Source organism: Nannobrachium achirus (assembly GCF_963921795.1).
Source record: "Nannobrachium achirus genome assembly, chromosome: 1".
In the NCBI taxonomy this organism is placed as follows: domain Eukaryota; kingdom Metazoa; phylum Chordata; class Actinopteri; order Myctophiformes; family Myctophidae; genus Nannobrachium; species Nannobrachium achirus.
The window spans coordinates 37361393-37376621 of NC_137810.1; the positions used below are offsets into that span (position 1 = coordinate 37361393).

General features: G+C 44.7%; 1 protein-coding gene across 1 annotated transcript in view; it reads right to left on the minus strand.

Moving 5' to 3' along the window:
- ttll7 (tubulin tyrosine ligase-like family, member 7) overlaps positions 1 to 15229 on the minus strand; it is a gene marked incomplete at both ends in the record, with an annotated part of 130043 nt that overhangs the window by 75599 nt on the left and 39215 nt on the right. The window lies entirely within an intron of this gene.

The window sequence follows — 15229 nt, forward strand, 5'->3', positions numbered from 1 at the left end:
CAGTCAAATCCTCAGTGTTCCATTGGTCCATTGTAACTCAGAGAGTGTACAAACAAAACCCATAAGGTTCCATATACTGTAGCTCTTCTCTCCTTTTTCTCCCCCACACCTGGATATGTGTTTCTCTGACGCATAAATAACCTGCCAGCATTTTTCTGTGGGTACTCTGGAACAATGGCGCCTCGTGGTCAGGGCCCTTCTTTTTTCCGTCTCTTCCACTGCATCGCCCGCCCATGCATTGTGTCCATTTGGTTTGAATTGTCTTTGAAGTGCAGGTCTGTCTCTAATGATGTCGATTATCAGATCTTGATTATTAACAGAGGGTGCAGTTACTGATTTCACCACCGACAGACAGCGTTGTGAGGGAGGCCTGTGTTCGGCTCCCAGAGCACGCCATTAGCACAAGTCCACTTCCCCACGGTTTGCTATCAATCAGTGCAAGGCCAAGAAAACAACAGCCTAACAACAATAATATGGAGTGCATTTCGGCAGCAGGGGTTGAACACTGAATTCCAATTTCACAACAACACCTCTCGGCTGTTTCGCATTGGGCACCGAGCGCTGTGTACACGCCGCCGTGCCTCTCATAGCACCTAATATAATAATATGCAGATGAACAGGCACGTGCACACATACAGTAGACATCAAATGGGGCTTGAGCCCCTGCCCTTTTACCCCTCTGTATCAAACTGCCCTCTCCAGACCATGAATGCAGCTTTTACTATGGTGAAAGAAATGCAAATGCCCCCCTTTCCATGCCATACCTGAAGGTAGCATTCAAGAGAATTGCCTTGTTTAAACTTTTATGAACTTGAATGCAGCATCTCATTTTGAAAGAATTGACCTCTCTGTGTAGAAAGAAATCAAGCATTGAAAATAGCCGACCTCCAAGCTCTCAACGTGTCGCAGCGCAACGCGTTGTGAGTACAGACTGGCTCCTCTCTCTACCTCTGTAACCAAATGGCTTCCCCCACATCAACGGCCATCATAGGTGCGCGCGCTCGCGTCTTAGAGTGTGAATGCCCGTCAAGGCAAGTGCACGGCTGCTGCTGCTGCTGCTGATTAATCGGTCCAGAAAGGGGACCCCACCTTATTATGCCTGCCAGAGTGTAAACAACCAGTGCTTTGACAAGGCTCCCGTTCCGCCCCGCACACTTGAGGGTAGCGGCGTAGTTCAACCGCCACCAGAATGGTGTGTTTGTTGCCACACAATGGTGTAGAGGGGGGAGAGATGGAGTGGGGGCCTGGCGAGAGCTGGGGACAGGGGAGAAGGGGGGGGACAGAAAGACAGACAGCTGGCTGCCCTGTTAAGTCGCTCTCAGGTTTCTGCAGTCTTATCAATCACTGTTTTGTTCCTTTTGTGGCATTTCTAGCGCTCCAGTCGGACTCTGGAGGAAACCGTAGCTGGGACCGTGGAGATGCCAGTAAAGGTCCTGAGAGTTACTGGACTATTGAGCCACTGGCCAAGCTCACCTAGATCAGTGGTTCTCAAACCTTTTCATGTCAACAACCCCCAAATTGACACTTATTAGCCTGCCAGGGACCCCCATAAGACAAGACTTTTACGGCTCTAGCAGTGATTCCTAACCATTTTAATTTCAAGGACCCCCAGTTTGGACATGCATTTTAGGCTATACGGTCCTGCGTTTAATGGCATTTGTATCTCCAATCCATATTGTAAAATCAATATTAATTTAACTCAGAGAAGGTACAACAGACCCATACCGTAAGGGTCCATTTGGTTCCTAACTATCATTTAGCTGGGGACCCCTTGGAACTCCCTCAAGGACCCCTGGGGGTGGAAGGCAGGGTTAGGGCTGGAAGGCAGACACATTCAGAGTCACACAACCATACACACACAAGACCATATTGAGATTTCAGAAGCAAGCACACTCGAGGTAGAGTGGAGGCAGACATATCCAGATGTGCGTGGGTGCACCCATACACACTTTGGTGTGTATATTGTTCTTTTCTGAAGCGTGCACACTAGTGTGTAGTGTAGTGTGTGTGTGTGTGTGTGTGTGTGTGTGTGTGTGTGTGTGTGTGTGTGTGTGTGTGTGTGTGTGTGTGTGTGTGTGTGTGTGTGTGTGTGTGTGTGTGTGTGTGTGTGTGTGTGTGTGTGTGTGTGTTGTCACTGACGGGCATAAATCTCATATCTCCATGTTTCAACTTTTCATGTTTTCAAATGAATGGCCTGCTGTACTTCATCATGCAAGAGTCAGAGTGTTGCACAAAAGCAGTGAAAATGGCAGATCTTCAAGTACTGTAGATCTGCTATTTTCACCGCTTGAAGTCATTTTTAAGATAATAATTAAAAAAAGGAACGGTTTTGGACTTCCACCTGAGGTTTCCACCCGACAGCAACGATATACACTTTGTGTGTGTGTGTGTGTGTGTGTGTGTGTGTGTGTGTGTGTGTGTGTGTGTGTGTGTGTGTGTGTGTGTGTGTGTGTGTGTGTGCATTATATAGTACAACACACACACACACACACACACACACACACACACACACACATACACACACACACACACACACACACACACACACACACACACACACACACACACACACACACAGCTCTTCAGTCACCTGCAAACATGATTGAAGACTACATCTTTCCTCTTCATCACACACTAACACAAGAGCTTCAGCACTACCTCTGTCACTCACACACACACAAGATTCCTTCTCCTACATCGCACGCACGCACGCATGCACGCACGCACGCACGCACGCACGCACGCACGCACGCACGCACGCACGCACGCACGCACGCATGCACACACCCTTTGGTACTTGCTCAGACACTCAGAAAAATATGTAAGCAATATACATCCTAACCCTCAAGCGAGCGCACACACACACACACACACACACAGTCTCGCCAGTCACCAGTCACTCACTCAGAAAAATGTAGGAATATACATCTCCCCCTCAATCTCTCTCACATACTCTCTCTCTCTCTCACACACACACACACACACACACACACACACACACACACACACACACACACACACACACACACACACACACACACACACACACACACACACACACACACACACACACACACACACACACACACACACACACACACACACACACACACACACACACACACACACAGTCACTACTGTCATGCGTGCCTGATGATAAATGACTAAACGTTGGGGTGCGTTTTCAACTGCCCCACATACGAGGCCTGCACGCTCCTAATTTGATACTTATTCCATGAAATAGTCATGTTGGGGGAAAAATGGATGTGGATAGAGACAGACAGTCTCATACATCATTCTAATTATTCTTTAATAAACCTCTTATGAGCCAGCGTGTGGCTCACAGGCGACTACTGCCACCTAGAGTTCGCCCAGGGAACAGGCGCCCATCCCTACATGCACTGAGGGGTATAGTGCCCAACTGCCCATACACATTTTAAATTAAAGGAAAGAATTGATTTTGTTAAGTTAAATAAATAGTGTTTAACAAGTTAAACTAGAGCAGGAGGAGGAAATATAATTCATTATAAATCGCATATGCTGTGCTTCCTGTGGGCTATATGACACATTGACACATCTTTTGTACGGTCTGACCTGGTGTAGGTTTTCTTTCTTTTTTGCACAGCTTTTCAGCTTTTTGTTTATTTTTGCCTTTACTTAATTTACCTTTATTTAATTTACTTTTATTGAATTTACCTGTATTTATTTGTCTTGATACCGCTACTGGCACAAAATAACAGAATGGCCCCCCTGTGGGGATATGTGAAGTTGTATCGGATCTTATCTCACTTAACAGGAAAAACAAAAGGGAGAACTGAGTGTATATCCAATCATACGTGTAGCCTACTCTTGTCTAGTTTCTCTCACACTGGAAAATTCAATCAAGCGAGCAGGGAGAGAGAGAGAGCGTTGGATGGGAGCGAGAGTGTTATTGGAGAGCACAGAGACACTTAATTCCTCTTTAATCACCCTGAATCACTTCAGAGTGTTTGAGGAGGGATACGAAAAAATGAATGCTGTCTGACAATGTGCCGTTTGAAAGGTTAGTGCCAAACACTTACCTCCCTTAGAGGATATCTGAAAGACGCTCTTACAAAGCCCTCTTTCTGCTTTAAAAGGTACTGTATGACAGTATAAAAAGAGAATAACCTGTGGTTGTAAAATCATCGTCATTATTACAAATCGAGAGCAGATGAAAGTGGCATTTTTGCTTTTGTAAATTTACCCCATTGATTCTGGATGGGGGCCCATATGCATTTGGGTCTCTATCCGGAATCAATGGGGGTAAATCTATTGCCATCAAATTATTGTCTTATTGGAATGTGACAAAAACCCAAAATAATTATTGAACTCAAGTCTCCATGGTATGAGTAATCAATAGAAGAAAAGTCTTTTGGGAATATTATGTATATTGAAACTATTTGAAACTATTTATGAGGGCCGGATCTTTGGTGGAAGGAGTAGGAGTGTCTCTATCGCAGTTTTGGAAGAATGGCTCGGGAGCAGTGGTTTAAAGTAACTAAGTACATTTACTTAACCCTTAAGTTCTGTTCAGATTCACTACACCTTCGTTCTGTTCGGGTCATTTTGACCCGGTGGATATTTGGTTTAAAAAAAACAACACTAATATAAATTTTAACTTAACAAATCATCATGATACATTGACTTTGACTCAATACCAAACAATTCATATGATATATTTGGTAAATGTTTGCATTTCTGCTTTGCTATATCACATTAAACACTGAAAGAGCTAGGCGTTTTTACTGATTTAGCTGAAATCCATGTAAAAAAAAATACTTCATTTAATACTGGGCAATATTGCTCATGCTTATAGGAAGGGGGGGAGGGTTCGGAATGGGACTTCGGAAGGGGGGTGTTAGAAGTGGGGGTGACTGTGTGTCTGTGTTTTGGCATAATACTGTGTATTTCTGTGCTTCCGGGTCAAAATGACCCGAACAGCACTTAAGGTTCAAAAAATATGAGGGGGGTGTAGCATGGGTGTAGTGCAAAAATATTTTTTTTACATGTTCATCTCAGAAGAATCTTTAACACCTTCTAAGCCTGGCCGTACTCCCTCGGACTTCCTACTGGGTCCCATCAGCCACGCCGTCTATTCCCGGACTTTTGATATAAATTATAATAAAAAAAAAAAAAACATCGGAAATTCTTCTCTGTGTCTTTTTGGAGCGATCTGAAAGGGTTAATATGCTCTGACAGTCATTTTCTGGTGCTGGGTGTGATACTCCTAATATCCAGCAGGCCACGCCGTTGACTCACATTCTGGATGGATGGCTGGCCAGGAGGAGCCTCATCCTCTCCCCAGTGTTGAAACTCAGCAAGAAGCTCAAACAAGATGGCTGGTCTTTGTCTCTGTTCGTGGATCGCGGTTTCAATCACGTTCGGGCGCCGCTTCTCTATCGCTCCTTTCCCTGCTTCGCCGCACGTAAACGAATGGAATTGATCTCCCCTCCGCCTCGCCAAAGTAAGATCGCCGACCTCTGCAGGATGAATATGTACGCTGTGTCGAGCACTCCAGTACGTGTTGTTATCATGTGGGCTTTGTTTTTTTAAAACATGTTTGTAAATAAATGGCTTATTTCTTCGGCGCTACCTCTGTTCAGAGGGTTCTGCCGCGGCTTGCAACGTGTTAAGGCCAGTGAGTTTCAGGTGGAAACATTTTTAACTTCTACCTTTTTTTTCCAAATGAAAATGTAAAACGGGTCAAAATGACCCGAACAGCACTTAAGGGTAATGTACTTAAGTACAATTTGAGATATTTGTACTTTACTTGAGTATTTCCAATTTCCAATACTTTTACTTCTACTCCACTACATCTCGGATCCAAATATTGCACGTTTACTTCACTACATTTATTTGAAAACTTTAGTTAATAGTTACTTTGTAGATATAAATTATAATATATAAAAAAGCATACATTAACCACTTTAGCCTTATTTTATACCTTGTCTATTTGAAAATAGCAGATCTACAAGCTCACAACGCGTCGCATTTAAACATTTTGTACTTTTATTTTTGATACTTGAAGTACATTTTGATGCCAACACTTTCACACTTTTACTTTAAGTACATTTTGAATTCTGGACTTTTACTTGTAAGGGTGCCCTCACACCAAAATACCTAGAGTGGAATCCGCCAATGCATTTCAATGAGCGTTTTTTGCAGAAATCCTCTACTGGCAAAATACGCTCCATTCTCATTGAAATGTATTGGCGGATTCCACTCTAGGTATTTTGGTGTGAGGGCACCCTAACAGAGTATTTCTATATTGCAGTATTGATACTTTTACTTAAGGAAAATATGCGAGTACTTTTTCCACCACTGGTCGGGAGCCCCTTTTAGGCCCTGGTACACAAGTGAGTGTGGGTCATCGTCAGGTCTCAGGCTTGCACATCAAAAGTAAATGTGCATGCTGTGTGTGCGTGTGCGTGCGTGCGTGCACGTGTGCGTGTGCATGTGTGTGTAGTCGCATTTGTTTACGGTCACCAGCATAGACTATTTCCATTACTCCCCCCCAAACACACACAAACACACACACATGCTAGGTCCCCCCTTTTTTTCAAAAGAAAAGGAAGTCTGGATTATGTTGGCTCGTGGGGAAGCACATGCAAACCAAACTCATCTTGAAACAATCGCAGGGGGACGAGTGAACGAAGGGTCGGGGTTGGGGGATCGGGGGGCGGAGGCGGTCAGTCGGTGATGGAGGTGGGGGGGGGGGGGGGGGGGTCGGGGGCGGAGGTGGTCAGTCGGGGGGCCGGGGCGGGGGAGGGGGAGGGGCTGGTTTTAACAGTCACCGTGGTTGGGGGTTACAGCCAGCTGGAGACTGCTTGCCGTCTCCATGCTTGTTAAAGTTCACGCCCAGACACTGATCTTTCCACGGTGGTGGAAGAAGTACTCACATTATTTTACTTGAGTAAAAGTATCAATACCACCGTTAGGGCACGGTCACGCAACACTTTTATTCTATGGATTCTACCATTGCGCAAATGGCAGCAAACTGCTCCATTCCCATAGACCATATTCACACCGTGGCCTCTTGGATCACATGACTTCCTGGAGTAGCAGCCTGCATTACAACCTATTGTGAACAATGGAGCGATGGTCCCAAAATATGAGTTCTATTCAACCAATTTCTTTTTACAAAATTGACAAATGGGCAGATGACAACATCAACATCCCCAAAATGATTAAATAGAAGGGTATATCCACAATATGCATGGTAGTTAGGTTGCAGTGTTACACTGTACAAAGACTTGCTACAGTATGCAAACTAGTGCTTGCTCTGCCATCATATAGTTAATATTACTGTATCGTGATTTTTGCATATTAATCAGAAACAATCTAACAACAAATAGTTAATATGATAGTGGAGCAAGCACTGCACAGATAGCAAGTCTTTGTACAGTAAGGTTGCAACCTAACTACCATGAATATTGTGGATATACCCTTCTATTTAATCCTTTTGGGGATGTTGATGTTGTCATCTGCCCATTTGTCAATTTGGTAAAAAGAAATTGGTTGAATAGAACTCATATTTTGTGACCATCGCTCCATTGTTCACAATGGTTTGTAATGCAGGCTGCTACTCAAGGAAGTCATGTGATCCAAGATGGCCGCGGTGTGAATACGGTCTATAGACATGCAAGGCCAGAATCCACCCTCAATGCCCCTCATAGGTAGAATAAAAGTGCAGTCTGAAAAGTAAAAGTAGTCATTATGCATCAGTTTCCAAGTTTCCAAATGTATAAAATCCTTTGAAAGGACACACACACACACACGCGCACACACACACACACGCGCACACACACACACACACACACACACACACACACACACACACACACACACACACACACACACACACACACACACACACACACACACACACACACACACACACACACACACACACACACACACACACACACACACACACACACACACACACAAACCAGCCCCACGCTTGACATGAGCACGCCCACCTCATTAGCTACCAATCACTCTTCACCTGTCCTGCAGTGGGGGGGGGGGGGGGGTGGAATAGATGGATGAAGACATGGTAATTAGTTAGCAGCCAGCAACAAACAAATGCTGGAAGGACCTATATTGTGAATGTGCGTGCGTGCGTGCGTGCGTGCGTGCGTGTTTATCTAAGCAAACGTGATGGGCTATTTTGTGCATGTGTGATCCCTCTCTGCTAACCAACACCACCACTCAATACAGCAACTCCTCCTCTCTGTTTCACTCCTCTCTCTCTTTCAGAGCCTCTTTAGTTGGCCTGTTTGTGTATTTTCAAAGTGGGATTCTACACATGCATGCACACGCACACGCACGCACGCACGCACGCACACACACACACACACACACCCCTCCCACCACCACCCCTAGAAGAATGAAAGGTCGGCTGCGGTTTGATGCGGGGCAGATCACAGTGGTCAGCCACACACAGCACCAAGGATCTGCCCTGGAGAAACACACATGCATGCACACACACACACACACACACACACACACACACACACACACACACACACACACACACACACACACACACACACACACACACACACACACACAATTGTGTGTGTGCACGCACGCGACGCATGGACGCATACAAAGTCTGGAGCCATGCATGGCATGAATTTTCCGCCATGGCAATTGTTCTTGTTCTGCAACACCAAAGGCTTACAGTATGTACAGTATATTCTACATATGCACATGGTCACATGGTGCCCGGGGAGGGCCCGCAGGTGGCCGCCTAACAAGCAGACACACTGTCCTTTGAACTGCATGGACCCCAGCAATGGAGACACAGCTTTGCAGTGACCTGGCAGGCTTCTAATTATTGTGGGCTCGCTCCAAACACGCTCCAAAGTGAACGAAAAATACATATTTAAATGCGGGGAAGAGGGAGAGTGTCTGTTTGGGGTTATTAAGCGAGCCAGAGCCTGCTGTAATAATGAGCAGTAAGCGTTTCGGCGGACCCCGGGTCCACGCACCCCCGCCGGGGACCCTGCAAGAGCCACAAACGGCTCTTCTGGTCGGGACCTTCACAGCCCAGATGGACGAGGTGAATTATTCCAGTTTATTCCTCCTCCTGTACTCAAAACCCACACCCCCTGTCCCTACACGCAGGCACGCAAGCGCGCGCGCGCACACACACACACACACACACACACACACACACACACACACACACACACACACACACACACACACACACATGTAATGCCTCATCTTTTAGTGCTCATAGGGTGGGGGGGTCCCCAGTTAAAACATTATTATTTTGGGGGTAACGGCCTGAAAAGGTTGAGAACCACTGATCTTGAGAAAGGGAGACGATGGGAGAGCAGGGTGATAATGCCATCCTACAGTTATGACGACAGTTTCTTTTTGACCTACGAGCAAAAGCATTACTCATACAGCAGGTGATTTTTTACCTAAAGTGAATGTGTGCACGTGGACCTCCATTGTGTTCTAACCACCACTAACTAGTCAGTTATCTTTCCATTGTGAAGAGAAAGTGCCCAATGCAGGTTTCAAAGCAATGCTTTGGCACCAGCGGCACAAACCACAGCCGAAACAATCTGTGTGTGAGCGTGTGTGTGTGTGTGTGTGTGTGTGTGTGTGTGTGGTGCACGTGTGTGCGTGCCATGCACGCATGCGTGTGAGAGTGCGTGTAGTGAAAAGCACGGCTGAATGAAACGCCTTTCCTCTACGAGACACAGATGCTGTCTGGACTGTTTTAATGAAAGTGAGCCATCTAGGGTTACACCATTTGTGTGTGTGTGTGTGTGTGTGTGTGTGTGTGTGTGTGTGTGTGTGTGTGTGTGTGTGTGTGTGTGTGTGTGTGTGTGTGTGTGTGTGTGTGTGTGTGTGTGTGTGTGTGTGTGTGTGTGTGTGTGTGTGCGTGTGTGTGTGTGTGTGTGTGTGTGTGTGTGTGTGTGTGTGTGTGTGCACGCGGGTGTGCCTGTGTAGTGCTGATGTTTTGAATGTCAATAGGAGGTAAAACCTATGTTGAAAACCCTACTGAATTAAGATAAGGATCGCACAAAAGCCTGTCTCTCTCTCTCTCTCTCTCTCTCTCTCTCTCTCTCTCTCTCTCTCTCTCTCTCTCTCTCTCTCTCTCTCTCTCACGTTTTCAGCACAATGTGCCTTGTTTGATGCTTGGCCTTGGTTTAGCAAAACACCTCTGCCTTATTTCCCTGTCTTCACTCCAGCAACGTGTGGTAAACAAACATCCCACATCTGACTGTTTTCCAGGTGTGTGTTGGTTCAGTGGTGGAAGAACTATTCAGATTTTCTTTTTTTTAATTATTATTTTACTGTAGAGGTCCTGTATTCAAATTTCTAGATGTAAAAATACAAATGATTAAAATATACATAGGCCTATAGTACTAAAGTCTACTGAAAATAAATCTGTATAACTTGTTTGAAAATAGTAGATTTTCAAGCTGAGCTTGTAAATCGGGAGTATAAAATAGGGCTTGTATGTTTTGTAATTTAACTCCATAAAGTAACTAGTAACTAAAGCGGTCAAATTGTAGTGGACTACAAAGTATTAATTTGCCTCTGAGGTGTAGCGGAGTAGGAAAAAACAAACAAACACGGAAATACTCGTAAAGTAAAAGTATCTCAAAATAGTACTATACACTTTTCACCACTGCAAACATTCCACATCCGACTGTTTTCCGGGAGTGTGTTTGATTTGTGTTGGTTTCTGCAGCGCGTCTCAAATGTCAGATGCCATTTTTTGTAAGGCACTATTGATTCCTATTCATGCCTTTTCATTTGGAAAGTAACCAGCAAAGCGGGTCCATTTGTAGATGCCTGGTGGTGGAGAATAAGAGGCAGAAATGTCCCCTAATCATGGGTGTTGAGCTCAATGTCTTGGGGAAAAAAAAGAAAAAAGCCTGTGGCAAGTTTCTGGTGGCATAATTGTAGGACATGAAATGCAATCATGTTCCTTTTCTTGAAATGTGCAACATACACACACGCACGCACACACAGGCACGTTGCACACAAATGCACGCGTGCACACTCTCACACACACACACACACACACATCTCGCGTGCGCACAAATACGAGCCGAACTAAATGGTATTTGACATTTCCCTCTGTGCGATAGCCATCTTCCTTTCTGACCATGCAGTTGGGAGTTTGTGTGAGTTGAGCTCTCGTTTTATGTTTATGTTTAAATTTTTTTGCACGTGGAGCGAGCGGCCCTGACGTTTCACGGAGTAAGCGAGGGGAACGAGGTGGAGGCGCGGCCCGTGTAATCCACAGCGACACCGCTAACCGAAACCTGAGTCATTCGAGTCCGCAAACTCAAACAAACCTGTAAAGCCTATAGATTGTGTTGCATTTTTCTGACACAAATCCCCCCTACCCCACTCACTCTTTTAAAACACATTTAGAACGGGTACACATTATTATTGTGTATTATTATTTTATGCTTTAACTATTGAAAAATAGCAGATATACAAGCTCACAGCGCGGCACCGAGTGCCGCGCTGCGAGCTCGTAGATCTGCTATTTTTGAAAATACGTGAAAATTTGAATTTTGACCCGATTCTATAAGTGTCTTTTGAATCCTTCTAAGGTTTTTTGAAAAACCTATGTTTCTATGTCAGCAATCTGGCCAGCCATCGTCAAAGAAAAGGTCCTTTTCACTTAACTGGAGCTCAGTTAGTCTGTTCTTGAGATACTGCTATGTCAGTGGTTCTCAAACCTTTTCATGTGAAGGACCCCCAAAATGATAATGTATTTGGCCACGGACCCCCATCTCAAAATATCTAGTTCCAGGGACCCCCCAGAAGCAAAATTTGAGTTACAATCGTTCGCTTTGAAAATACATAATTATATTCAAAGATTTGCACACATTTTCACGACTTTTTCAAAAATAGCAGATCTACAAGCTTACAGCGCAGCACTCGGTGCCGCGCAGTGAGCTTGTATATCTGCTATTTTTCACTGGTTAAAGCATTCAATAATTCTAGGGTTAAATGGGTTAAGACTCGCGGCAAGTGGAAGAAAAAAAGGGGAAAAAAGAAAAGAAAAACTCAAATATGGTGAAACGCGGTGAAATAGATTCAATTTGCTCTAAAACGGTGTAAAGTGATCTACTAAAAAATGTAATGTGCAGCCAGGGGCCTGGCCACGGGGCCTGCCGTTTGTCGCGACTAGCCTATGGGTCTGGTGGTGTTGTAGTGTACGTGCAGTGCATGTGTCCCCCTGCTGAATCGGTACAAGTGCTGGCTGACTAGAAGAGGTAATAAAGTTATTCTCTGGCTTGGCAGCAGGCGCGGCGAGCACGGCAGGGAGGATGGCTTTCTCTGTGCTTGAAACTATCCCCTGCCTAATCACTGGAATTTTGGAAAGAAATGATTGTTGCCGTAAATGTTGCATGAAAGGGAAACGGCACGGAGTGTGTGTGTGTGTGTGTGTGTGTGTGTGTGTGTGTGTGTGTGTGTGTGTGTGTGTGTGTGTGTGTGTGTGTGTGTGTGTGTGTGTGTGTGTGTGTGTGTGTGTGTGTGTCTACAATGTTAATTGATGAGAGTTATGGAGGGCGGCTAGTAGCACAGGGGGGATCATTACTGCTGAAGTGGAACAACTGCATTCACGGCTGTTTGCCTTGTCTCTCACACTCAGGCACACACGTACAAATGCACGCGCGCACACACACGCGTGCGCGCACACACACACACACACACACACTCACGCACACATACACACACGCAGAGATAGAGGTAAAGAGGCGCAAACTCAGGTACGCACAGGCACACCTCGACACGAACATACAACTAACATTCACTTTCATACATCACCTATTCCACGATGACTCAATTCAAAAGCCCTGTCAACTATCAAAACATTGCTGTTTTTTCATCACAGAAAAATCACAGGCCTAGGGTTTTTTTTTTTCTTTCTTTTTTTAAGTGGGGGCACATTTATTTTAGGTTTGCGCGATGGCAGAAAAACAAACAATTATCCCAAAGGCATTTCACATCCTTGAGTTGTGAATGTGTGGGGAATAGGGTGTGTGTGTGTGTGTGTGTGTGTGTGTGTGTGTGTGTGTGTGTGTGTGTGTGTGTGTGTGTGTGTGTGTGTGTGTGTGTGTGTGTGTGTGTGTGTGTGTGTGTGTGTGTGTGTGTGTGTGTGTGTGTGTGTGTGTGTGCGCGTGTGTGTGCGTGCGACTGTGCGTGTGTGTGTGTTAGGGTCTGTGGAAGCGGGGGAAAAAAGGCAGCGCAACCACTTTGGGTTAAAGGATTTAGGTCATGTTTTTAACTGACGGGCTGTGACATCAGAGCGGAGAGACTGAAAACCAGGAGTGGATTCCGTCCTCTCTCCCGTTCCACAGCTGAACGGCCGTCAGTTGAGAAGCTTGAAAAGCATGGGTGTCTTGCTGCTTGTCACCCCGCAATCCTGACCTATATTCCTCTCTACTCTGTGTGTATGTATGTAATGTAATGTATGCATTTATGTTTGTGAGGGCGTCATGTGTCCTTGCTTTTATCTACCGTGTCGTGTAAACCCAGTGATGGTAGAAGCACTCACATTTTTTACTTATTGTCGGGTGGAAACCTTGTATGTCGCGGTGCGAGGCGTTGTGTGCTTGTAGATCGGCTATTTTCACTAGTTTTGTGCACGATAGTCAAAAGCAGGTAAAGCAGGGCTTTACTTTAGGAAAAGATGTACATATTTGAAACTTGGAGATATGAGTTTTCTGCCCCGACACAGTGACGTTTTGTAAAAGTGTCAATACTGCCGTGTAGAAACACTCTATTACAAGTGATTCAAAATATACTTGTACAAAAGTACCAAAAGTAAAAGTACCCCATTGTGCAGAATGTCCAGTTTCACAAGTTCTCAAATGTATAACAATCTTTAGAAAATAGCAGATCTACAAGCTCACAATGCGACACATGTAGATCGGCTATTTTCAAATGGACGAAATGCATATAGCGCTGAAATGGTTAATGTGTGTTTTGTAATAATAATAAAGTAACTAGGCTTGTAACTAAAGTTTTCAAATAACTGCAGAGGAGTAAAAGTACAATATGTTCCTCTGAGGTGTAGTGGAGTAGAACTAATACTGAAAATTGGAAATATTCCAGTAAAGTAAAAATGCCTAATAGTCCTGATGCCTTGATTACAGTACTTGTTTAAATCTACTTTACACCACCGTGTGACATTGCTTTTATCGTCAATGTCATGGAAACCTCATATATCAAAAAAAGAAAAAAAAAAGATAAAAAAAAAAAAGAAATGAATACATCAATGCAATTGGCTGTGGTTTGAAATCTCGTTTTTCTTTTTACTACTCAGTACTCACTGTCTACTAGGCCTCTGTATGTTGTTTTATTATTGATTTATAATTTATTATCTCCTTCAGTTTATATTGTTCCGTACAGCACTTTGGTACAATCAGATTTGGTACAATAAGATTTTTTTTTACATGTGCTCTATAAATAGCCCACATTTGATTTGATTTAATTAACGGTTTTGGACATACAAGGTTTCCAACCGACAGAGCCGTCCATGCTTGTGTGTGTGTGAGTGGTCGTACATGTACTGTACGGTAACTCTGTTTGTGAGCATGTCTTTGCCAAGCAGTGAGGAGGATGTCCACAAATGCATGGCCGTCCTTACTTACTGTATGTGTGGAAGTAGACTGTCTGTGTGAGTGCCAGCCTACACAGTGTTATACGTCAGTCTTTATCGTCGTTGTCGGGTGAAAACCTTGTATGTCCAAATCCGTTTGTTTTGCGTTTATCCTTTTAAAAATGATTTAAACTAGTGAAAACAGCCGATCTACAAGCACACATCGCGAGGCGTTGTGTGCTTGTAGATCTGCTGTTTTCACCACTTGTGTGCGACGGCCACACACACACACACACCGAAACACACATACACACACAGAGCAGGGCGGAGTGTGTAGGAGTGTGTAAGCACAATCAGTGTGTTTATGGTTTGTGTCAGTGCGAGGCCTTTTTTTTGTCCCCGCCGACGCCGTGTTCCGTCAGTTTGCGTCAGTTTACGGCCCGCTGTCACTTCAGCAGCACTGCCATGAGGTGAGGCTCCACAGAGCCATGAGCAACTGACTGACAGACAAACACACACACACACACACACACACACACAGCGGCACGCACACACAATGGCACGCACACACAGCAACCTTCTGCCTTGGAACTTAATATCTGT